This window comes from Aythya fuligula, chromosome 2 (genome assembly GCF_009819795.1).
Source record: "Aythya fuligula isolate bAytFul2 chromosome 2, bAytFul2.pri, whole genome shotgun sequence".
In the NCBI taxonomy this organism is placed as follows: domain Eukaryota; kingdom Metazoa; phylum Chordata; class Aves; order Anseriformes; family Anatidae; genus Aythya; species Aythya fuligula.
Window position 1 is genome coordinate 19,959,436 of NC_045560.1, and position 25,631 is coordinate 19,985,066.

A 25,631-nucleotide genomic window follows, 5' to 3' on the forward strand; every position below is an offset into this window, starting at 1 on the left:
GCCATCTAAAGTGATTGTAGATGGAGAAATAGTGTGTCTAAGAACAGGCGTGTTTGTTGGTGTTTCTGATGAAGTCTGTGAGAGTGAAGAATCTGATTTGGTGAGTGATTTGTGTATGTCAGATTTTGAAGTGTGTGCAACTTTATACTATGGACTTGTACAGCACATGGGCAATGTGTGTTCACCTCTCCAGCTTTCATCAAGTATGCTCACAGTATTTTCTATACTAAAATGATTTTACACTTTTTGCTTTTTAAATGATCTGCTAGGAAATAAGAATAATTTTGTACAATTTATTTACATATAAACTACAAAAATTAGCTGTTATATATATATTTTTAAGCAGGGTCTGTCAGAACATAACTTGCAAGGTGGAGTTTTTTAGAATCAAATAAAACTTTGATACTGAGTTTTAAATGAAAATACATACAAGGTAATGTTTTGCAAGATGAGGAGGGAATGGAAATAGAAAACTTTCACCATGTGTTTCATTAGCTTAGAACGTGAATGCAGAATGTTTTCAAGTGGAATATTTAAAAATGGAACTTCTAATGACTTATGTTTTCATTGCAAAGTTATTCATTTATGTTTTGTTCATTTGTACAACATCTAATTCACTGCATGATGGACTATTGGGTGACACATACTGCAAATTTTTATATGTATAAATTAGGTAACAACAGCTAGTGTGAACTAGAAGTGATGCAGAGTGCCTACCACTGGCTTTTCCTAGCTTCCCTTTCTGGTCACTCTTTTGATGTCCAGAGCTGGTCTTTGAGGTGAAAAATTGGGCTTTCATTTCCTGGAGCCTTGGCTGATGGGGAGAGCAGTTAATTTAGGAGCTGTGCAAATGATCCTGGGGGTAGATAAGATGAGAACTAAAGCTCATACCTAATGTTAATTTTGGGGCTAACTGAAATTTCTGATTTGAGAAAGAGAAAGATGTATCCTTCAGAGTGCCAAAAAGCATGGCCATTAAGACTTCCATTTGGGGATCTGGGAAACTTCAGTGAGTCCCTGGTTTTAATCAGCTGCATTTTTATTCAGACTAGGAACTTAAATTAGGTCCTCTCATGACCTACATCACTTCTTAGAGCAAGAGTGATTCTTTTGTGCAGGGTAGTTCTGGAACACATCAAGGAGATGAAACGAGCAGTGCTCAGATGCTTAATTCCTAGCATGGACCTGCTCTGTTAGGAAAGGCTGACATACAGCCAGTCTATGACACTAATTTTTGGATATTGGCAAACCAAGAAATTTAATTTAGACCTCCTAAGAGTAGTACCCTCAACATCAGAATATAGGATAGTATGATATAGCCAATTTGCATACACTTTCTCTAGTGCAAAAAAATGTTGGGTTTTCTATTATTGAAATTGGGATTATTTGTTTTTTAAATCAAATTTGAGAAATTTTGTGAGATGGAAAGCAATTTTCTTCCCAGTTCTATTTTTGAGTGGAATAAGGGGGTTTCTCTTCTAGCAGAAGACCTTGTTGCACAATTTATAATATGTCTGTCTCCAAAACCAAACATATTCATCTTTCTTTTCAGACCCAGAAATATCTTTTTAAAAGTGAAAAGTATTTCACTTATTTTTTGATGGTTCTTAGATATGCAGCTCCTGTCTCTTCATTCCTAACTACCCTGTCTTAACAATGCAGGTTTGTTCCATCCAGTCTTAACAGTACAGTGTTGCTTTCTTTCCTTGATGTATGCAGCTGAAACAGATTTTATGTCATGGACTCTATTAGAAATAATTAATCTTGAAAGGTAAAATGGAATTTTAATGTGTGCATGATAAAGGAAATTGCATTTCATTTACACTTCTCTAAGTTAATCTCATTTGATTTTTAGCATTACATCCTAGAAAGCTAATTCTGCATAGGCCACAACTTGAATCTAATTAGTAAACTCCTGTATTATAGAAAAGCATTCCACACAGTGGTTTCTATATTTAGCAGATAAACAGTGTACATCATGGAATAAGGATCTAATTAAGGGTTCAAGACATTGAAAGGTAAGCACTTTAATAATCTTAAAATAATTCTACGTTTCATATATAGCAGAAGTGAAGAATACTAATATGTATATTTAATTTTCAGTTTTATTTTGATATCACCTTGAAGTATTAGAAACTTCTCAAAGAGCCTATTTGAAACAAAATTGTAACAGCTTCATTGAAGGGGTAAGTGTGTAGCTATTTTTGATGAAGATAAATAATAAAAAAATAACAATAATAAATAATAATTAGTGGAAGTCTTTATTAAATATTGTCTTCTGCATAGATGATAAGTTTTGCAGGATACATGAATAATAGTGTAGTGCTAAGACTTTTTAAATGATTTCTTATGCTGTCAATATAAACCCTGTGAGTAAAAAGCAGGAAGAATGGGAGGAGATCAGCTTGATGAAGGGGAGGGTTGGATTTCAGTTGCTGGTTTGCCAGCAGCAATCCTGCTTCTGGAGACTTAGACCAAACTAAAGGAACGATGGAACATATTTTGTGACTCGGTGGATGTACCAGGAGCAGAATGGAGTTTATTGAAAAGAATGAAATTTGCCCCCCACCATTTTTTTTTTTTTTTTTTTGAGTTAGAAATGTAATTCTACAAATGTGTAGCATGAACTAGAAAGAACCCCAAAGCCTCTCTTGGTCTTTCAGGATCAGCTGCTGCAAGCTACAGCTGTTACAGCTTCTCAGCACTGAGTTAGCTTGAAAGGTGTAAGCCAAGAATGCTAGCATGCTAGTCTAGATTGATGTAGAGAAGGCTGCATAAACTAAGCAGGTTTTTTATTGACAAGCTTTCAAGATTTCTAGCATCCTTTGCATGGCTGAGCAGACATTTTAAAATTTGAATCATTTTCACATGTATTAATTCCTAAAATGTATTATAAGTTACTATTTTTTCAATTATTTAAATATAAGTTTTTCATCAGTTCTGGTGCAGATAATGTCACTGCATTTCTCTGTTTCATGGCATTGAATATGTAGTTAATACACGTGAAATGTATACTGTTCGTGCAGAGAAATGTGTTATTTTTGTTTTTAAGACCTTGCAAGTGTTTTTTTTGACCAGTTTGAACTTTGAGGTAGGATTTTCATTATGAAAGCAAGTATTCTCAAAATTAAAAACAAAACCTAAAATATTTTTATAGGCAATCTTACCAATAAGCTAACTGTAAACTTTTACAAGGAAAAAGGTAAGGTGGCAAAAGAAACAGAATAATTAAAGAAAATGGCAAAAGTCTATTTATTGATCTCTCATGACACATGTCTAAATGAAGAAGTAGGAACTCGATAATCTTTCCTTCAGGGAAATGGAACACTTACAACAGTTTGTAACAATGAGCTGCAACTTAATACCATTACACTTTTATGTCTAGATGTATGTTTTGACACATATTTTATCCTATGTGAAATAAGTTGCTCTTTCTTAAATCTGTTCCTGGTAAATCTCTACAAGGTATAAAGCAAAACAGGTTTCCGTACAAATTGATGGAGTGTGAAGCTTTCATTAAGGTAAAGGCTGATGCTTGAATAGTAGAGTCTGCTTGCTAGGTTGTATGGCTGGAAGGATACATGGAAACTATCATAAGGATTGCCCTCAATTACATTGAGACCCTCTGTAAGCATTTCTCACTTTCACTTTCATGCTAATATGAACTTAAATCATGTGGAAGCAAGAAGAAGCACATATCTGTGTCCTTCATCGATATGAGAGCTAGCAAAATGTAGTCTTGCAGTTCTTTTATATGTACGAGACTTATTTTCCAGGAGGTTTGAACTGTATGTGAAATGGAAACTGTACCTCAGGATAAAAAAAAAGAAAATAAGAAAACAGATTAGATTTGGTTTAAAAAACACATTTCCAAGGTACCCTACTTTGGTTAAGACTTTAAGTTAAAAAAAGAGGGTCCCTTAGTCAGGAGAGAAAGTCATTGAATCATGTTGGTGAATGGTGGTGTATGTACAGCTCCCCGTGTACAGCGAGCTGAACTCTTCACTGAAGGAGAGTGCATGAAAGTAAAACTGCAGAAAGAGAGCATGAAGTAAAATTGATTTTGTAAAAGCTGCAAATACAGCCAACAAGTTTTATTTAAACACCCTAGTTCCGGGAAGTAAATTAATAGAGCCTTTTGCTTATTTGTATGAAAACAAGTTTTTTAGAAAATAATCCATATGTTATGCACTTTTCCTAGATATATTTTTGATGATATGAAATAGAACTTTCTTACAAATGGAAATTTTGTAACATTTTTAAAAGTAGCACGTGGATTTGAATGAGAAACTGAACATGTAGCTTTGTAGCCTTTCTTTGATTTTACAAAAAGTGAAAAATTTTTTGTAAAAAGCATTTCGTAAAAATTTTTTGTAAAAAGCAACAAAAAAAATGTTGCTTTTTTTTTTTTTTTTTTTAAGTGTTGAGGATAACATTCTGATATTCTGCCTTCAGTTACATTCATGCAGCTTCAAGGGAGGTGATGGAGGACAGGATCTCCCCCATAATTTGAATCAATTAAACACGTGGTTTCTGGAAAAAGACACAAGAGATAAAGAACTGGGTACTGCCTCAGATGCGATACAAATATATCTTAATATATCAACTAACAGGGAAGAAAAGATCATATTATCACTGTACTTGTGCACATCTGCACATCTGAAATTAGAAACTGGCCCTAACGGAGACTGAGCCATAGCTCCACATTTGGAAGTTACTGGCACAGTTGTTCAACCTGTTTACTTGCTCAAACATAAGATGGTCTCTCAAATTGCCAAAACAGATTGTAGAGAAAATTGGCAGGAAGAGATGTTAACAACAAGGCCTGGAGTTCCATTTGTAGGATTCACAGTGTACAGCCTGCAGATATTCATCTCTAAGGGCTTTTTTCTTTCCATTGAATTCAAGTGAAGGAGAAGAACAGCATGAAAGGGAACAAGAAAAACTGACAGCAACATGAACGTCTACATTTCACAAAACCAGCCATGGCACATCAATGAAGAGACTGGGTAAGCATGTTAAATTGCATATAAAAAGAGCTTACTTTATTCTAGGCAATGCTGGTATATTCACTGCTTCTGAAGTGATTCACACTTTAATCTGACTGTCTTTATATTACTAAGCATGATTTTTTTTTTTTCTTTTGGAAAATATGCATTTAATGATATATGACAACTGTATCTGCTAACATAAAAAGAATAGCACTTGCTGACTGGTTTATGAACTGCTACATGCACGTAGCAGAAGCGTAAGGCTCAATGTGCCATGATACTGATTGCCTTCTGCTCCTGTTGTCTCCTCTGACAGTTTAATGCAGCTCCAAAAGCTATTCATTATTGGGTGTGCTCTAGGCTTAATTCCACAAAACTGCATTTGGAATGTGTAACTCATGGAATTAAGCAAATAACACTTGATTGCAACAGCATTTTTTTTATGTTTGGAAGATAGGAAGTTGAATATGTCATTCCCATTGCTAATGTATCTCAAAGAAGATTCCTTCTGTACTCTGATGCAGTGAGCATGCACGTATAGAGTCATTTCCAAACTTGTCCCAGTTCCGGATTCCTCTTTTAGTCTTGCTTTGTATAGATACATACAAATACAGATTCTGAGAAGCCCTATGTCATTTGGCTTTCTGGTATTTTTGTGTTGAAGTATTTTGAGTTTTTATTCTAAGTAAGCAGAAATAATTCTGCCTTTAAATGTAGAGTCCTAATAAATGCTTTTGAAATGACTTAGCAGAAGAATCCCATCAATTTTTGATGACCGAGTATTTTCTGCAGATTCTTTTATAGCTCTTGCATACTGTACAGCTTTGAGAAATTTGTACGATGACAGAACACATGCTTAAGAAACGATGAGTCTAAGGAAATGTAAGTAGTATTTTAGACAGAAATTGTGCTAAGTGAGCAGCTGGAGACCTTTGAGAATGAGTTTCAAACCTCAGTGTAAGTTCAGCTTAAAAAAGAAAAATCCTTCACTAATGGTCATTATTAAAATATTACACAGAATTTAGGAGAACACAATGTTAACTTAGTCCCTGTCTATGTGAATTCTTTACCTACATTGTCAGTAAAATGTATTAAATTATATAATGTGATTCTGCTTTCTTCACTTCTTCCTACTTTGATCCCTGTGTAGAATAATAGTCACTGTGCATTCAGCTTTGTAATATTTTCTTTCATTTATTATATTTTTCTGTGTAGTATGATATTATGCACACCATAAAATGTTGCTGTAAAAACAACCAGTAACTTTCTTCTGGACTTTTCCTCAGAGCTTCTTTCTCACTTCTTTACTGTCTTGAATTTAATTATTTTCAGTGTGTTCTAAAAAAGGGGAAGGTGTTGGAATCCCTATTTATGCAGTCCTTATTTACACAAAAAAAACCCTAAACCACAGAAATAGAAGTATTCATGCCTATCCACTAAATGGCACCAAGAGTAAACCTTTATCTTCTGTGTCAGCTGTCCATTAGAGGAAGGGGGAGGCACAGTGTTTGCTAGCAAATTTTACAGCCATTTGCTGGAGAGTTTCACTGAGAATGCAGAGCAGTGTGCTCCTTTTGCATCAGGGGTGACACTGACTTTTACTGTCCCCATAACCTTCTCAGTGTTGGTCTCCCAGTTTTCTTAATTTCTGTGATATACATGACAATAACTCCCAACACACTGGAAGAAATGGTATTATGGTATTTTTGGACTCAAAAATGATGCCATTTTGGACTGCCAGCTGCTTATTGCAATTATTGTGTAAGGATCTGTCGGTACAGTTGGAACTGAATAACTTTAACTACTGCTGTTGTAGTTAGTATAACTCTAACTACTTATAACTTTAACTACTGGAAATATTCTACTGGGCAGGTGGACTTTCATTTTGCTGCAGTGTATAACTTAACACATAAGGTCGTATTCTATGGGTGCAGATGGAAAGATGCATAACTCTTCAACAGAAAGAACTGAAAGATTTTACAATTGAGAAGCTGGAAAACAAAACCCTGCCCAGGAGAGGCATTTGGAAAAACTTCCAGCATTAACAAGTGGGGATTTATAATGGACATCAGTGAGTAGTTTGAGGTATTATATCCCATACTGCCTGTGATAGCATTAGATGCGCAAATTCAGAAGGGTGCATGGATCCATTGAAATACTAAACCCAGATGTATAGTGAAGTTCACATACAAATATGTGAAAGAAACTCTACATCGGCAGGTTTCTAAAATGGAACTGGAAATGTCTGTCAGAACTGAGTCTGTTTGGACTTGAACAGCTTGTGACCTGGGGATAATTTCTGCTGGGGAAGGCTCCCTTTTAGCAGCCCCACAGCGAGCAATGATAAGTGACCTCAAAAAAATCCTCACAAATGTGAGACTGAAACTATCCTCAGAGATGTAAGGGGAAATATCTTAGGTTAAGTGGATCTCTGGTAGTCAAAGGAAGCTACATGTATGTAGCTGCCTTTTAAATTCCATCTGGCTTTATTCAGTAGGCTCAGTTAGAAAACAAACCTCTTTGCTCTCTTTTTAATCAAATATGTTATGGGTAGCAATGCTTTATTATGCATTTTTTTTTTCCTAGGATTTCACAAGTCTTTTAAATGAGTTTATAGAAGAAATGACTATAAATATTATTTTGTTCTGTATCACTGTTTTTATATGAAATTAGGTGATTACAGCTGTGGTGCTTTTATGAATTTAAAATAAATCTCAAAGTTTCAGAAAGTTTTCCGTGAAGTTCCACAGGGAACTGTAGTCTTTCTGATTCTAATTTAAATAAATAAATTTGACAGGATGACTGTAACCTTGCTCACTACATTGACAAAGTAAAATGAGTTGTGTGGTGGAAGTAAAACAAGTCATCTAGAAAGATCCCTAAAGGCACGGAATTACTGTATTGTTTAAGTGGGTCAACTCATGCATGAGAAATGAATGCTAATTGTAAACTGGTTGCAAAACTGTTGACTTCAAGTGGAATTGAATCAAATGATAACCTAAATATTTTAATAGAGATGTCCTGACATGTTTTTCTTTAGAAAACAGCAACAAAGGTAAGCATCATGGAGAGATAATTAAAACGTGTTTGTGTTACATTAAAACAGTGTCATTCAAATTCAAAATCAAAGGCATTTTTCTCATTTATGTCTCTGACACTAGTAAATTTTACATGGATCATGTTAAGCCTGTATTTGGTTAAATGTGTGTTTGGATTGGGGGGATGCTTTACATGAGATACACTTTAATTTAGTAGAGAACGGTCTTTTTCTCAATGATCAAAACATTCAGTCCAGTCTAGAAAAACACCTATTTGGCTTTTTCTCATTGAAATGATAATAAAAGAGAAGTATCTAGTTAGAAGATAGAAAAGAAAAAGATTAAATTTATTTCTTCCTTGTTTCATTTTCTATTTGTGATACAATGCTCAGATTAAATTGCAAATCAAGACTTATATGAAAGACAAAAGTAGTTTATGTAGTCTTCAGATATATAGCATAGTGTTTCATGGACTTCATTTTAATCCATGCTAACTAAAATATCTTGTCAACAAATGCATGTGCTATGGATGGAGAAGTAAAATCTTCAGTCAATATGTACTTATTAAAAACTCTGAATATCCTAATTGGAGACTAAAACAGCTATGTAAACCTAAACATAAAATTGTCAGTTACGCTATTTTCACATTTTGCTGCAGTATTGACTGTAGTACATGTGCTGCTTTGTGCTGTTGTTTATGGCACGAAAAAATACAAGCTGTAATGAAGACAACTATAAAAAGTGTTCTGTGGCAACTATTGTAAGCATCAATCTATCTGTCATCTGACTGAAGGATTTGAGTCTCATTAAACACTACTGACTTCAAGACTAAGTCAACTTGGAAGGTTTCTGATATTTAAATATATGGCTTTTTCTCTTATGGTGCTAAGCAACTAAATAAAGATGATGCCTCCCTACACCCAATTTTTTCATATTCATTTCAATATATATTCAAATAATATCAAAATCACTCATTATTTTTAATGAGAATATATTTTTGAAGCCAGTGTTTTTTACACATAGTAAAAAGAAAATGAAAATAAAATCTCTTTTTATAGTAACTCAGTTTAGGAGCTAATTAAAATGAAGCTTTTAAAATGAAAAAAAGAAATTAATTAACCAAGAAGATGAACACTGGGATTTAGCAACTGCAGAGATCCTTGAGTAATTAAGTACTTGTAAGGAAAAGATAATTTCTTATTTCTTTGTTTTTCTATATTGTCCATTACCTGCTTATCATTTCAGCTTTTAATTCTGTCTTATCTGATGCTTTTGTATTGTGCATCAGTTGCTAGGGCAGCATCTCAGGCAGTAAACCTCCTGCTGAAGAACAAGATGCTCTGCTTCTTCTAAAGCTAATACCATCTTTAATCTTGATCCTTGGAGATTTGAATGTCTCACCCCTGTAATGCTCATAGACTTCATTGACCTTGACAGCAGGGGTATCTAGTCCTCTGTGCCACTCAGTTATTTTTTCTGCATGTTAACATTTTATGTCTGTGTTTTCCTTAGCTTGTCAGTAGTTACATTAGTTGTGACAAAGCCAGCACTGTATAAAGTGTAATGATTAAACTTTTTAACCATTCTAATACAAGACGGGAAGTAGCAAAAGTTTACGTGACATTTCTGCATATTTCTACAGAGATCTTAGAAGATAAGTGTTTACTTTTCCAAAAAGCACATTAGGGTGACACAAGTATTGCTTTCTAATGCTTTCTGTTCTATTCAAATAATAGTCTAGTTACAGAAATGTTTGTGTACTTTTCATTTGAAAAGTTATTTCCCTAGCTTGTACCAACATACTTCAACTGTTAGCAACCACAATATTTTAATGAAAATCTGTAAGTATTTTTTTTTTTTTTTCAGAGCAGCCTTGAATTAATTTATTTTTCTCCCATCTGTCCTCACTTGGTAACTTAGTTACCCTGTTCAGACCTCCAGAAAGACGAGGTAAAAGGGGCAGGTATTGAAAAATAGCAGTGAATGGATGCAGTCTGGACCTCAGTCCTGGTAGTGACTAAATACTGGAGTTTAGGAAAGACCAGTATGAGGAAGATGACATTTGAGAGGTGATTATTTTGAATTTCAAAGCCGGTTGTCTTCAGCCTTTCTGAACCTCACTCCTGCTACCTCTGCTTTCTGTCTGCCAACCCCAGTCTTCACTAGGGAATGATGGTATAAAATGGAAGCAGTAACCGGTTTGGACAGTCCAGTCCTTTTCCATCCCAGAGAAGGAGAAATGTACTCCAGAATTATAAAATGGTTTGGGTTGGAAAGGACTTTAAAGATCATCTAATTCCACCCCCCCCCTGCCCTGGGCAGGGACACCTTCCACCAGACCAGGTTGCTCAAAGGCCATGACTTACATTGCTGGGGTTAACTGATTTTTATAGGGTTTGGCATAACAGGGTGCCTGTTACCAGTTCCAGAATAGTGGGTGGGTAAGTGGCTGTGAAGGGTAGTGTGGCTGGTGAGAGTTTTGGTACAGAGTATTTGATATCTGGGAGAAAGGGAGGATTGGCTTACAGGGAAATTGAAAAGTCTGCATCCTGTCCAGGTTTGGTTGTCTTCAGGGCTGTGTCTTAGTGTACCAATGCTGAACAGGAATCCTGCTCCTTTCTCTTTTCAGCCTGTGGGAGAAAACCTCTCTGTTTTCAGCCTCTCTGTTACAGACTAGAAAGCCTTTCAGAGCCTTCACTGGAAAATTTTAGAAGATATCGCTAAGGTGCAAAGGTAACTTGGATATGACAGATATTCCTTACCTATGTAGGTCTTACTGGTGTTATTTTTTGTACAAAAACAACTAAAATTATCGAGGTATTTGGTTACTAGCCAAGCCATAGAAAGACCTGAGAGGAGGTGAAGGGGGTATTTAAAGGTATTAAAAGCCTCCTAAAGCAAAGAATAACCACTGGTGTTCTTGCATGGCCACTGAAATTAGCTGACCAGGTATTAGTTAGTCAAGAATTAGACAGTTTCAACCACTAGCATTTTAGCTTTGACTGGAAGTGTGGTTTTTAAGCGAATCTTCTAATTATTCCACCCATTACACTGTCCTTGGTATTGTAGGACTGTGTTGGAGTATAAATGTGGATTAATTTTAGGTGAAACTAAACTGACTGATGTGCTCCAGCTGCTAAAGTGTATCCAGTCCATTGGCCCAAACTAGGGCTAGCCCATAATTACTCTCCCCTGCCATACAACATGGACTTTATGTACTCAGTGCCAACTGTTTCATTCTACAGATCTGCTCCTGTTGTGCTGCAATACTTGCTAATGAAAACATTGCTTATGTTATCCTAGATAGGAGCAAGTTGTCACTTCAAAGTTGCATTCCTGTGGGATTGCAGAGTTATACTAACTACAACAGCAGGCTTTAAGATTCAGAAAGTGGAAAGGTAGAAGGAGTGGATGCTGAAAATCAGATTGTTGCATGACCTCTCTTTGCCCTGTCAAGGGGTCACCGAGACTTGTCTGGACTGTGCAGTAAACTTGTAATTTATGTTTGTGGAGGATGTCAGGAGGAAGATTCATGTCTGGATGTGCAGGTGCTCTATTACGATTTAGAAAGACACGGATTGATTAGGTGGTTATTGCCACATGCAAAATTAGCCTGGTCAGAGACCCCTGACAGGAAACTTGGTGCATAATCAGTGAGACAGGCTGCAGCTGATAGAACCTCATGATGTTACTGGTAGGTGACTAAGATAACTTTGGGAGTAAATGTGTTGTTGATCACACAATCACAGCTATTATGCCAGGCCCAAACTTTTAGGGATGACACGCTTCATCTATCAGATGTAGGAACTGACTTTTGCCATGATTTTGGGGTTTGGATCAGCAGAAGATAGGTAAACAATCTGTATGTGTATGTGGGTGTGATGCAGGTATCTGGACCTGCGGCTATTCTGGTTGTTGTTGCTTTGGGAGCAGCATACAAATATGTACCAGATGTATAAATGAGACTTGGGAGCAAAATATATCCCACAGGTATAAACGAGGCTTAGGATTTAGCTGGTAGGCTTGTTTCTGCAGGAGAAGGTATTTCTATGGTCGTGAATGACTTGAGGAACTTGGACAATCTGAGGAAATCTGCTCCATGTTAGTAATTTGTTTATATTTTGCAATATGACCTTTTCTGACACTGACTCCAAATAAAGTGGGAGGGTTGGGACCTGAAACATACAGTCCTCCTCTGTTAAAGTAATAAAGCTGGCTGTTAAAATGTATCCTGTGGATCTGGCATTCATTCACTTTCATATCCTGTTCAGTGTTTGGTTTCTGTTCTGAAAAGTGTACTGTACAGAAACTGGTCCATTTACTCAGTTCTATTTCTTATCAGTTTTCAAGGACTGCCCCAATAGAAGAGAGGTGTTTCAGGAAGAATTTCCTGTTTAATGAGCACTTTGACTCACTTCATTTAGGAACGTTGCACTGGAAGGGTCACTGAGTCATCAGTGTCATCAGAATTGCCTCACAGAAATTGTCATACATGTTTTGAGCCTGATCTTGAAACCAGTGAGATTTTTGGCTTTTGGTGTCTAACCACATGTTACCAAGGTGCTATTTGTTTGTTAGACAATTTTTCTTAGACATGATTTAATGCATAGATAAACTTATGCTGGTTTGTGCTAAGACAGCATGGTACAATTCTGAGTTTAGGAAGTCTGCTTTTTATTCCTAACCTTGCTGATGGTATTTCTTGTTACCTGTGGCAAGCTACATCACTTCCATTTCCCTTTCTACATGATGGGGATAATGATACTGAGGACCTTTGGAAAACTGTTTCAGGTTTTATTGAAGATGATAAAACAGCTGATTGGTATGGCTTCAGGTTGTTATTTATATGTGCAAATTTTGTTAGCGGTAACTTGGGAACATAGGAGACAGTACAAGAGTGGGTGTCTTGAGTCATCAGCTCTAGTTCTCTCTCTTGTGGACAAGCATGTCATGTAAACTTCTTAACAGATGTGTCAAACTGCAAGTCCATCTTTTCAGTACTTTTTATTCTTTTTGAAGGTTGTTTCATAACTTTGCCTACTGAAGTTTAGAAGCCTCATTTCAGTTTGCATACTAAATTTCTTCATGGCAAGGTTACGTCTATTTGTATGCTAGAGTTGTCTTTTTGTTTGCATGGTGCACCTACCTCCCATGTATACGTAAAGAGAGCTGTCATTCTCAGACTTTTTTAAATGATGCTGAAGAAGTAGGTAGTCTTCATGTGTCCTTGCAAAAGTCTCACTATTCCACAAAGTCCTGCCCCTGCCTGTTCTTAATGGGAAATCAACTCTTTTGAGCACAGGGAACCATAGTGTTTTTCACACTATTGTAAGTGAGATTTTAAAAATAGTTTCGCCTGATTCATTTCAGAGTTGTATTTGCTTTTCTCCATGGCCATTCTGGTGTCCTACAGTCATTATGTGATTGATTCAGATATGCAAATACACCTCTTTCTGACTAGTAAACTTGTGTCTTGCAGTAGAAATTCTCTGTAGAGCATATTTTTGCTTTAAGTAATATTAAATCCCATCCTGTTACTCTAGACTTCAAACTCAGTCATTTTTTTTCCCTAGAGAATCATCTTTACCACAGTATCTCATTAATAAAAATATGTAATAAAATTTGATCCCAGTAAGGCCCTTGAGGTACTTCCACCTGGGAGCCTTTCAACCCTTTAGAATCATTCTGCTATCAGCAAAGCTCACTGAATTATTTGTGAAATCAGATATCTTCTACCTGTATCTAGATATGCAATTTTTAGATCAGTATTCATCTTTTCTAACTTAAAATATAAACCTTATTACTTTGTAGTTCTTTGTGATTGCTGTGCATGATTTGATACTTTCATAGTCCTTATTATGAGATTTGTGATTTCAAAGTGCCAGGGATTTATTTACTGCACTTGGATAGTCATTTCCAGAGTCTTCCAATTTGGGCACACAAATATCTGCATTTCAGTCCCGTTTCAGTTTCATTAATTACCTTTCAAAACTTGATTAGCCATCCTGATTTTTTTTTCTCTCCCATTATCATCATGCTTACTGAATATTGAGTAAGATTATTGTTTAATTTTGACTGAATTCTGTCTGTATTCTGTCTTCTGTCTGAAGAACATGTGCATTTCCTTTTGTATTTTCTTTCTATTTGGATGACTGGGGGAGTTTTCACTTTTTGCTTTCAAACACCTAAAAAAAATCTTACATTTGTATCACTAACTTTGCCCCTTCACTCTCTAGTCTTTGAGATGCATTTTTTTACCTTGTGTGCTTTTTCTTCTTCTAATCCAATTTGTTACTTCTAATATTGTTTTTGAAGTGGATATTGACGATGTTAGATATGGAGCCATTCTATTGAGATTTTTACTTTAATTTGAATAGAGGTTCTAGAAAAGCTTTATTTTTAATATCCAAAAAGAAACACTGAAGCTCATCCAAAGTCAGATCAATATCTCATCCTTTCAGCTGATTTTACTATCCAAGTTGCTTAAGTCCTCATATGGTATTCATTTGGAAATATAAGCAAATGTAGTAGCTATCTGCTTTTGCTTTTTCCTTTCATTCAATTTAACTCAAACACCCTAGTAATTATTCAATACTTTGTTACTTTGTTGACATTACTTTGTTGACATGCCTCTTTTTTTTTTTTTTTTTTTTTTTTTTTTTCTTTCTCAGAATTGTCCTAAACTAAGCCAAAAGAGTGTTTTCTTTGTGCAGTATGAAAAAGTTGCATCTAAAGTCTCTCTACCGCTACTATTTGTATTACTACTAGCATTTGTTCTCTAGGCTGGTTTTTTTTTTTTTGATAGTTAAATTCCCTTTAATGATTCCTTTCTTAGAACTGCATACATCCAGTAATATTGAGATATTTTATAAACTTAATGGTCTAGTCTTGCCAGCTTGTGGTCTTTACATTTTACTTCTACAGGCTAATCAATGTCTGCTTTCCTATGTATCAGGTAAAAGTAATTTGCCAGGGTATTGATATATAAAAGTATGTGACAATTATATGAGAATATCCATTTAATGTTATAGATGTGGTCACAGAATTGGAAGCCCAGTGAAAATAATGTTTGTCATATGTCTTTACATTTGGCTCTAGCCTTAGTATATCCCATCTTCATGAAACCCTCCTGACTTTCACAGGGAAGTTGCTTTTTGTCCTTTCAACTCTATCCAAACTATGGAGGGGATGTAAAGTGATCTCTTCTCTGGAGGGAAGTCCTCTGCCAGCTTAATATGTGGTGGCTTCTTCTTGGCTTCTCTATTAACATCTCAGTGGGGTAGTGTATGTTTCTGAGGATGGAATTTATCTCATGTTTGATTGTTATTTTCATTAAAAAAAAAAAAAAAAAGCCAGTAAATATAGAGGCACAGTTTCATTCTTATATTGGTTTAGTGGAATGACAAATCTACACTCTTGTTCCAAAGACCTCAGTCATCAGGGTACAGGAGACCAAACATTTTGGTAGGTCTCTGTGGCCAGCTCCAAGAGTTCTGCCAGCAGATTGTTGCACAAAGGAAAAACCCTTAGCTTTTGTGCAAACCCAAAGCTGAGGGGACATCCTGCCAGTCTTTGTTTTCTTGTTATTTTGTCATACATTGTAATCCACTGCTGGGCTGGGCATAGGTTATTTCATCTGCTGTGTTCATTTTACAAACCATTTTTTTTAGGGTCATATTAGGATTATGCTTCAGTGAACCAGTAGCAATCTGTGCACCTTTGCTTGGTGCTAGAGGCATGATTTAGCACAGTATTTCTAAAATTTGCTACAGAATATTGCTAACATTTTTAGATTTTCAGAAGTTTTCTTGCCTTGAAACACAAAGACTGTACTTACATACTGAAGTATCAAGCCTGATGATGGAACACATGGTTCATTTTATTCAAATGCAGTTATGGAAACTTCAGTTGTCTAAATACAGCCATAGTTGATTTGCTAAGCAAAGTTCATTTGTGTTAGAGTCACTGCTCTAAATGACCTCGGCTAATTTATAGTCCCATGTAGATAATAGCTTTCTGAACGCAAATAATAAAGCCTGAACTGTGTAGGTGTATAAAGTAATGCTTTTCTGTGTTAAGATTAGTTTTCAAGTATGCTTTTTGGATGGTTTAATAATAAAATTGTACTAAAAGCTGTTTAATCTTTATAATCAAATGTTAATCTTGATGACCCTATAGACATTTGGCAATATTTTGCTTTCATTTGGTCAATGTGATCCCTACCTAAGTTAATTGCTAATTAAAAAAAAATTGTTTAGTTTTTCTTTTTAGTGATAGTTCTTTTTAAAGCTTGCTACCACAAGGCTAGCAATAATCAGTCTTTTTTACCGTTTTCCTCTTCCTTGTTATTTTATTTTATTTTATTTTATTTTATTTTATTTTATTTTATTTTATTTTATTTTATTTTATTTTATTTTATTTATTTATTTTTTTTAAACTGGAGGTTTGTAAAGACTCCTTAGTCTTTATAACTGTATTTCTTTTTGGTATCCTGAAAGTCTTGTTCTTGCACAGGGTTTTGCCAACATCTCTGCTTCGTCTATGCTTTCCCACACAGATACCTTCCACACTTCCCCCTCATATATCTGTAGCCTTGGCACGTTGGTTAGAAATACTTTTAAGTCAGCACAAAGGAAATCAAGGCTTTCTTTTTTTTTTTTTTTTTTTTTTTTTCTTTCCTGGATTTTCTGGATGAGTTTTTATTCATTAAATGTTGTTGGAATTCTATTCTAAAAATGTTAGGTTAGATAATAATGATGATAGTAATTCCCTTCTCCATTGCTTTGTGGGGACCTGCCTGACAGCTTTAAGAAGTAGCTTTAGTATGTTAATGTTATTGATAAAAGTAGCCAAGTCAGTGAAAAGCTGTCCTTAATTGTCTTGAAAAACAATTATAACCCCCTAAATCATAATTTAATTCCAGCAAATTTTTTTAATGTGAAGTCTACAAGCAGGCCATACGTGCATGAAGATCAAAACACCACAGACAAATTTTATTTTGCAGAAGTGAGAGAGGAGTTCTGCTTTTAAGCTTCACTTTGAAAATGTGCTTTAATAATAAAAATGTTGATAACATCAGAAATTTCTGGGTATTGAAAAATACGTGGTAAAATTTAATAAAACAACATTATTGTTCATTTTTGTCTATAACAGGCCCTCATGTCAATATTTGCATACACAAATAACTTAGGTAACCTGTTAAGGTCATTAAGATGGGTGTAGGTAAGGCTGTGCAGAAAGGGTGCATGAACAAAGCAAAGCATCATTCATCAACTGTTCTGTTGTAACTATCTGTGTTTCCTTCTGACACTTTTACTCTGTTTTCTTCTTAAAATAAAATGAGGTCATTCAATGTAGACTAGTCCTAGGTGAGAAGTGTAAAGTATCTTACATTTTGAAAAATGGTTTAAGAAAGTTCCAGAGTAGCTTATTACTGTTTTTGGTGTCCAATACTAAGAAAATATTTTAAAATTAATATTAGAATGCCAAAAAATATTCTTAAAGGTTAAGGAAATTTTCATTAAGAAACTTTTTGGGTACTTAAAATCTATATAGCTGGTTGGAAGCAGGTTTTAGTAGCCAGCTTTATCCCATATTGGGAGAGTTTCTAAATTTAAGAGGTGAAAACTTCTTTATTCAGTCCCCTAGTCAATATGGGTGACTTGTCAATAGGCTTTACTCTGATATAGCAGAAGAGTTAATTGGCAATTTAAACATTGATGTTTATTATTACAGTCATCTGATTATACTTATGTGTGAGCCATGATGCCGTGTTTATAATGCCATGTTTATTTGGACCTTTAAAAGGCCCTATTCACAAAGCTTAAAGCAATTAACTCATGAGTGGTATAAATGTAATCAAACTATACTAAGAATATGCCTGTACACTGAGCAGTATCAGTCCTGGTTAGGAGGTGATACTCATAAATGACCTTATAAAGGGGATAAGCAATGACAGAAACAAGTCTATGATAATCAAAAGTTATTCCAGTAAAGCAAGTGTAGAATGTAAAGAATTGCAAAAAAGACGTGATAATAGTAATAACAGTAATGAAATAATGAAATGAAAAATGAGATTAAAATTGCAGATAAATTCATATGTGTAGCTTATATATATAAAATGATGGCCTTAGAACTGATGGTCACGGGTCATGAGCTATCTATGAGGACATTGTCTCAGTGCATTATAGCAGTCAAAAAAACAAATAAAACTTTACAAATAAATAGTAAAACAATAGAAAACAAAAGGAAAAAAAACTTCATTATAACTTCTGTCAAAATCCCTTATTCACTTATAGTCTGAATAATGGTTTTGTCTCTGGCACCTGCAACTTAAAACAAAACAAAACATAATAAAACCAACTCAAAACAGGAAAGGCACCAAGGAAGATCAAATTCAATGAGAGGAAAGAGTAAGTCCAATCTTAAGAAGATATTTGAGAGTTTACAAAAGTCTTGTAGAAAAGTCTACAAAATCATCATAGACAAGGAGTGCCTGCTCTCTCCCTGTCTTCAAATACAAGAAGCAGAAACAGCTTGTCAGAAAGCTAGTCAGAAGCAAAAGCAAGACAAGCAAAAGGAGCTGTTTCTTTGTGGAAAGTATTAAACAATGGAATTTTTTACTAGAAAGCCATGTGAGTTGGAAAACTTTTAGATTAGTTCAAGGACAAGGCAAGCATTTAGAAAAAAAATCCACTGTGAAATGAGTCAAACCACAGTAGGCTCAGGAAATACATCAGACTGAAAATGGCTGGAATCAGGGATAGTGTGAGTGGGGGAAGTATCCTGTCCTTACTGCTTCCTACTAATATGTGCAGCCATTCTTGGATGGTAGGCCAGATGGACCTTTGGTCTAGAGACTCTTAAATTCTTAATATAGAAGCAGTGACAAAACATTCATATAAAATCTTTATATAAAAATATAAACTTTAAAAAAATATAAAAGATGGAAAGAAATTGATACTAAATGTATGTTCCTATCTAAATAAGAAGCATATAGAAAGGCAAAAGAGTCCATTATAAATGGTGAACAGATTTAAAAATAACAAAGCTTTTAAAATAAAGAATCGTTATAAGGTGTAGTTTTTAGCTATAGCCAAGATAACTTCTGCCAATGTAATCTTATTTCAAGGCAATGGAATGTGTTTTCTAATGTGATCCTTTCCAATTTATCTTTGCATTTTGCACGTTGAATTTGTAGTTGAAAACAGTAAGCTCTTACTTTACATTCAATATGAGACTTTTTATGACTTTACATGAGACTTTTTTCAGTTACAGATAAGAAATATAATAAGTCACAATGTATTTGGAATGAAACAGAAGGATGTCTCCTTCCCAGTTCCTCGAGGTATTTGAAGCTGGACCACCACATAACTGTTTAAAGAATATTTGTTGCCTATGATTAGCAAGGCATATGTTAGATGGCTAACTGGCAGATTTCAAGATGTAGTTGTTATTAAAGAAGTATCTTAAGTGGGGATGCTTTTAGTGGTTTCCCCAGGGCTAATCCATGGTCAACACTTGAAAATATTTTTATTAGTACTCTAGACAGCGAGATGAAATCTTTGCTGGCAGATGATGCAGATACACAGGGAAGTAACACAAGAAATAAAGGGAAACATGGTAATCTTTTAAGAAGTACCATTATAGAGTGATTGCAGATTCTGGGTTAAATGGTCAAAGCCTGTAAATACTCAAAATATATTTATAATAGTCAAATGAAAAATAATAGGTTTGTGAAACTGGAAAGCAAATGATACATATAAACATATCACAGGATAAAAGCTGGTTTTGAAAACCAGAAAAAATTAGACTTCATGCTAGTTAATTAATTCTCTTATTGTAGTACTGGGGCAAATGAGCTGGTGTGGTCTTTGGAGGTACAGTGAGAACATTGCTGGGCAGAGGCAGGAGAAGCCATTTACTAGTGGCTGCACAGAGCTCCAACTGGTACTGGAATGTTGTGTCCATGTTCTGAGATGGATTCAGAATGACCATGTTCCCCTTCTGTATTCCCCAGAATTCAAGGGAGGACAACAGAAATGATCCTGGGAACTGCAAAAATAATGTTAAGCTGTTCAAGTGCCAGCTGTTCATTCAACTGTGAGAAAGAAATAGTTTTAGTAATGATAAATAATAGATATTTATACAAGGGAGGGATATCAGAAAAGCGGGAACTTGACAGCAGTCCTGAGAAAGATATGACAGTCTTGTGACTGTAGCTTCCTAAAGACAGTTAAATGCAGATAAGTTTTTATCTATAGATGCCTGGATCAGATACTTTTAAATACTACAGATCTTAAATGCAGTCCTGATGTGTCTTGCTCAGCTCAGCATCAAGCTAGTTAGGTTTGGGGCCTGGAGTAATTTTCTCCCACATGTTTGAAGGGGTTGAGGAATTTTTAATGTTTCTGTAGAGCAGTGTTTGTAGCTGCTGCTTCTACTCTGCCAGACTGCTTTACCATCCTCAGATGGATTTTTTTTTTTTTTTAACCTTGCTCAATACTTTGGATTCAGTGAAGGGTTTTGGAAGACAAAATGCAGAGTTCTGCTATGCAGAGAGAGGCAAGCAAGCTGCAAATGAAGAGTAAGTCTGTATGAGAAAGAGATGTTCTCAGTTGCTGACGGGGGGAAGAGTTGCATCTTCCTTGTGTTCAATACTGTTTCTATGTCTTTTTTTCTTTCTTTTATTTTATCTGGTGTCTTTCAGATGCCTTCTCCACGTGTTCACTGTGACTTACACTGTTCAGGAAAACACACTTGCTTCTTGTCATTTTCTAGCTCTGGACTTTAGGAAGATTGCAATCCCTAACATCCCTAGAGCATCTGGTCTTTAGACTGTCCAACTTGCTTTTCTTGCTAGTGCTTATGCTTTGCTTTCGTTTGTTTATCATCTTTGCTGACTGCAAGGCCAGAGACAACTGGAGAAATAATATGCTGGAAGGTCTTCCCTACATGCTGTTGTTGAATATTTCAGCACATAAATAATTGACTGTCTCTTTTGAAATTCTACTGACTGTGTAGGAGTTAAGCAAGGTATGGTGCAGCATGAAGGGCTTTCATAGAGATGAACAATGTCTGTGATGTCAAAGAATTGCAGTGTCTTAGGGCGTATTCAGTGAACCCAGCAGACTTGGGGCAACAGATGAGTCTGAAAAGGAACAAAAGTTAAGAAACTGCTGTTCAAAGTGATTTTTGTGGCTAGCCTTACTGTGATTGGTAACTGTATATTCTTGTCCTTAGGTCACTTTCTCTTTTGACTTTGCAATTCATTTTTATGTATTCATAAACACTGCAAGTGTTCTGACCACTGTAACAGCAGATGAGCTGGAATCTTTCTCTCTTTCTCTCTTTCTCTCTATTTCTCTCTTTCTTTTGGGAAAAATAGATTTTTTTTTTTTTTAACCAGTGTTGATGGAATTCCAATGGACGTATATTGATTCTAATATGTTTACCATTTACATTCTGTTGTAAGGAGTGACAAATATTGCAGAACTATTTTGAGAAATATAAATACTTGAAGTTCATTATTATTCTCCTAGATCCCCATGGCAAGAATATTGGTCAAAATGTTATGCAACAGATAAATTCAGGAGGGGTTTGCCTATACCTGCCATGAGTTAGGGATGGCAAAGAACAAAACAGAACAAAGAAGTGAAACACTGTTCTGTGGGGGTGCTTGTGCACATACAAAGCTGATGGCTGGCAAGAAGAATGCATTTCAGGCTGTGGTTTGACAGTCATCTGGAGTTGATCTGCCCCTATATTGTTGTTGAAAGAGGTACTACCACTGTCTGCTGTGATAGTGCAAGGTATGTTTCCATCCATCTGTGCTGGAAACTAGCACCTGTGAGTTGTGTGGTAAGAAGGGGAGAGGGCATAATTGCTCTTTTAAGTGACAAAGAAGTTCTGAATTGGTTTAATTGAACTGTGAAATTCCACTCACATGTTTAATGTTAACTAGGAGGAGCTAGAAAACTAATGGAGGTGGGAGGCAAAAGTACTTATACTGCTGACAGTGATTTAAGAGCCATCGTGCAAAAGGTTTGGCTGAGCTAATTAAATCAGTTTTTAATTTAGTTTAAACTGGCACAATTGCTGTGTGCATGGAGAATGTTTCACCAAAGGCTAGGTTAAAGAAAATTGTCTAGTCCTTTCCTGTAAGAGGCTGGGAGTAATGTAAGCGGCTCAGACAAATAATTAAGTCTTCAGCCCTTACTGCTCCTCCACCCCTAATGTTCGTCCTTGGTTTTGGTGGTGTGAGAATTTGCTTTGGTGCCTTGAGATTTTTGGTTCAAGCTGTGACAAATGTATGATGCTTCTTGGAGTGCAGAGTTAATGCTGAGTGAAAGAAATGTCCCCTCTCACACAGGGTGTTCAGCGAATTCTCCATAAATGTAATCCAGTCCTTTTTCATTATTCTGTACATAAGCTAAATACAGATCCTGCTGCAGAGGGACTGTGAACCCATGAAAGTTTTCTAGTGGCTAGCAATGAATGGCCTTTCTCCTGCAACATCCTGTCCTCAGCACGGAGCTGTGGTTCTCTGGTACATGCACTGAAAGCACCCCAAAGAAACAGAAGACTTTCTGGTTTGGACATTTCTGCAGCTTCAAAGGCTGATTTGTGGTGGGAATGATCAGTACAGAAAATGGTTCTCATGGCTACAGAGGATGTACAGCTGCATTGGTGTTGGAGACTAGAGTTCTTCAGGCAATGGGACCTAAGACATGAAAGAGCAGAGGTAAAGCCACTTAGGAGAAAATTTTCCTCTGTAGCAAGTTGTTTAAGGATTTCAAAATGCTTTAGAGTTGTAAGTACATTTTCAAAACAATTCCTAGTTATTTATTTCCAGAAAAAAGGTTAATCACAAATATGTGATGATTGCTCAAATTAAAAGGAGGAGCTTCTACTAAAGTTGAGAAGTTATTATTAAAATACTAGCTTCATGGCATTATATCTGCTAATTTGTAACTTTATTTAGCTTGTCTGTAGTGTTGGATTTTTCCACTATATTTTCAGAAAACCGTTCAGTTTTTCTACCTGACTGTTTAAAACTTCAGTTATAAGAAAAAGGTAAAGCTTGGACAAAGTGTACCCCATTTTTCCCCTTTTCATGAATTGTAAAAATAAGGAGACGAAAATAGGAATAAAAGATTCATCTCTCTCAGCAGTAGAAATAGAAAATAATGATAATAAAAAAAGTTTCCCAAAAACTATTTACCCAGTTCCTTCTTGGACTTTTCTTTTGTGCTAGTTATAATACAGAATAAAAATGCAAATAATTCTGTTGTTTAATTGGTCAGTTCATGGACAATATGTGAGATAATATAGGAAATATATTAAACTTAAATGAAAACTATTATGCTGCAATTTCAGTGTGTTTTGCTGTAGAGAAAAATTGTCCTATTATAATCTGTTTTTATGTAGATAATGGGTGAAATTCATTTTGCAGAGACTTCATAATTTTGTTTTGGTATATGAATTACCACTTTGTATATGCCTCTTGGCAGTTTCATGCAAATTACCGTTTCATTAGCTTTTTTTTTTTTTTTTTGGTAGTATAAGCTCTGATTTTTGAAAGATTGCCATTCAAAATAAATGGATGCATAAGTATTGAATTTGTGCAATTAGAATGCTCTTCAGTAAGAGAGAGGAAGTGGTTTAAGAGTGTGCAGAGATGCTCAGTGTGCTTACAACTATTGTAATGACAATAAATGCTTGTGTTGACCGTCTGTTACCAATTCATTTGCTTGTACTGGTATTAATTTTTCCTTAGAAAGTATAAAGGCATTTTTTTTTTTTTAATGGAATCAGTGGCAAACATGGACAACAGGTTTTTACTTTCTGCACAGTCAGAGATTGCTTCTGATATCCTGCTATTCTAATAGTTCTCTCTGTTTTAAGCATAACTTGAAAATGCAAGTCATGTTTTTTGTCTGAATTGTGTATTATCAGCTATTTGTTTAAGTGACTAGAATATGCATTGTTTTTCTAGAGGGGGTTAAACCAGATCTGTTTCTTTGTGTGGAGCAATCTGGATTATTCACAGTTCTAGAAACAATTTCTAGTAAATGGCATAGACATGCAATTTTTCCTTTAAATTAGATAGATAATTTGCATTATTTCTGTTCATTATATCCTGTTGTGTACAGTTTGACTGTAGTTTTAAGCACTGTGAGGAAGGTCATATGGATGGACTTGTTTTGCTTGTCCTATGAAGTCTTTTGTACTTTACTTGAAGGCAGATGCCTGTATGGAGCACATTGTAGCACTGTAGCCATAAAGACTTCATTAAAATTTTGGAAGGTACGAAAGCAGATATCTTGCATAATTCCTACAAGAAAATCATGTTTTGCCACCTTCTAAAGAAAATGTGAAGTGGTTACATGATGCAAATTACTCTAAAGATGCTTGGACTGTATTCTGTTGTGTGAATAGAGTGATCACGAGTGATCACTCAAGTGTGAAGTCAGGTCTTTTTATTTCTGGGACTCCTGAAAAAAAATCGGTTAAATCTGGTCACTGGTACAAACTTTCAGCCATAACTCCAGTTTAATATAGCTTTGACTGGGAACATGGGGTTTTAGGTAGTGTGTTTTCTTTGCGTTTAAGGAGTTCTCCATTTTCCCATCCAGTTAGGTACAGTGACAGAGGACTGGTAAAATGTAACAACATTGAAGAGGAAGGAGTAGACTTTTTTGTGCAGTGTGTGTATAGCCCGTACTGTGGAATATTGATACAACTGCACCTCCTACTCAGGAGTCCAAAACTGCTGGTATGATAGTTTCTGAAATTAAACAGCAACTTGGTGACCCATTTATGAATCTAGTTTACAGATCATAATTTTGACTTTAACTTGTGTGACATTTCTCTGTTTGAGTTGGGAGATGTTTTTTTTTTTATATATACACTCATGGTTTAAGAAAAAAAAAAAGGAACTATAACACTGAATTTTGGAAGAAGGAATTGGTGTCATATGCCAATGCTTTTATGGATTTTGCCGGGTTAAACCACAACACTTTTTTTCAGAAAATGGAACCTAGTCAGAAGAGAGATGGGATTTACTCTGACTTTAATAAGTTAAGAGTATCATTTTTACTTTTATTTATTTATTTATTTATGACATTAGTAAAATGCTGAGAAGGCAGAGAGCTCATGGGTTGTGTATTTCACCCTGTTTCTTTTCTTTCCATAGACTTCATAGCAGTAATGTAAAAGAAGAGAAAGCAGGAGAAGTTTGTTTCAAATCCAAGGCAAAGGTAGAATAATAATTTAAAAAAAGTGGTTGATAATGCTGGATAATGGGAAGTACACAGTTGACTTTGTGCTCTTGGATATTTTGAATACAGAAACTTTGACAGAAAAAATACACTGGGAAATAGGAAGCACAGTCCTGTATTCAAGGTCTTGGGTATGTTTGCTGTGACCTCAGACAATTCCTAGATAAGGAAAAAACTCACATTTGATACAGAAGCTGCCATTCTTCCAAGAAGAGCTGGCATTCTGCGACAAGGAATTATTATGCTTTCATGTTATTCTTAGCAGAACCCAAATTGTTCAGTACAGTTACAGACTATAGAAGACAAATAGTGCAGGAGTT

At 35.4% G+C, this 25,631-nt stretch overlaps 1 protein-coding gene across 8 annotated transcripts in view; it reads left to right on the forward strand.

Moving 5' to 3' along the window:
* The window catches only part of NEBL (nebulette), a 252,215-nt gene that overhangs the window by 115,926 nt on the left and 110,658 nt on the right, over window positions 1-25,631 (forward strand). For 4 of the 8 annotated variants that reach the window (XM_032183073.1, XM_032183070.1, XM_032183077.1 and 1 more), the window contains exons 1-3: window positions 297-2,018; window positions 2,104-2,186; window positions 4,909-5,009. The exons of 3 other annotated variants lie outside the window; for them this stretch is intronic. The gene's annotated coding sequence lies outside the window, so the exon portion shown is untranslated. Of the gene's footprint in view, window positions 1-296; window positions 2,019-2,103; window positions 2,187-4,908; window positions 5,010-25,631 lie in introns of those variants that run through there. One more of the 8 variants, XM_032183072.1, reaches the window with a different exon arrangement.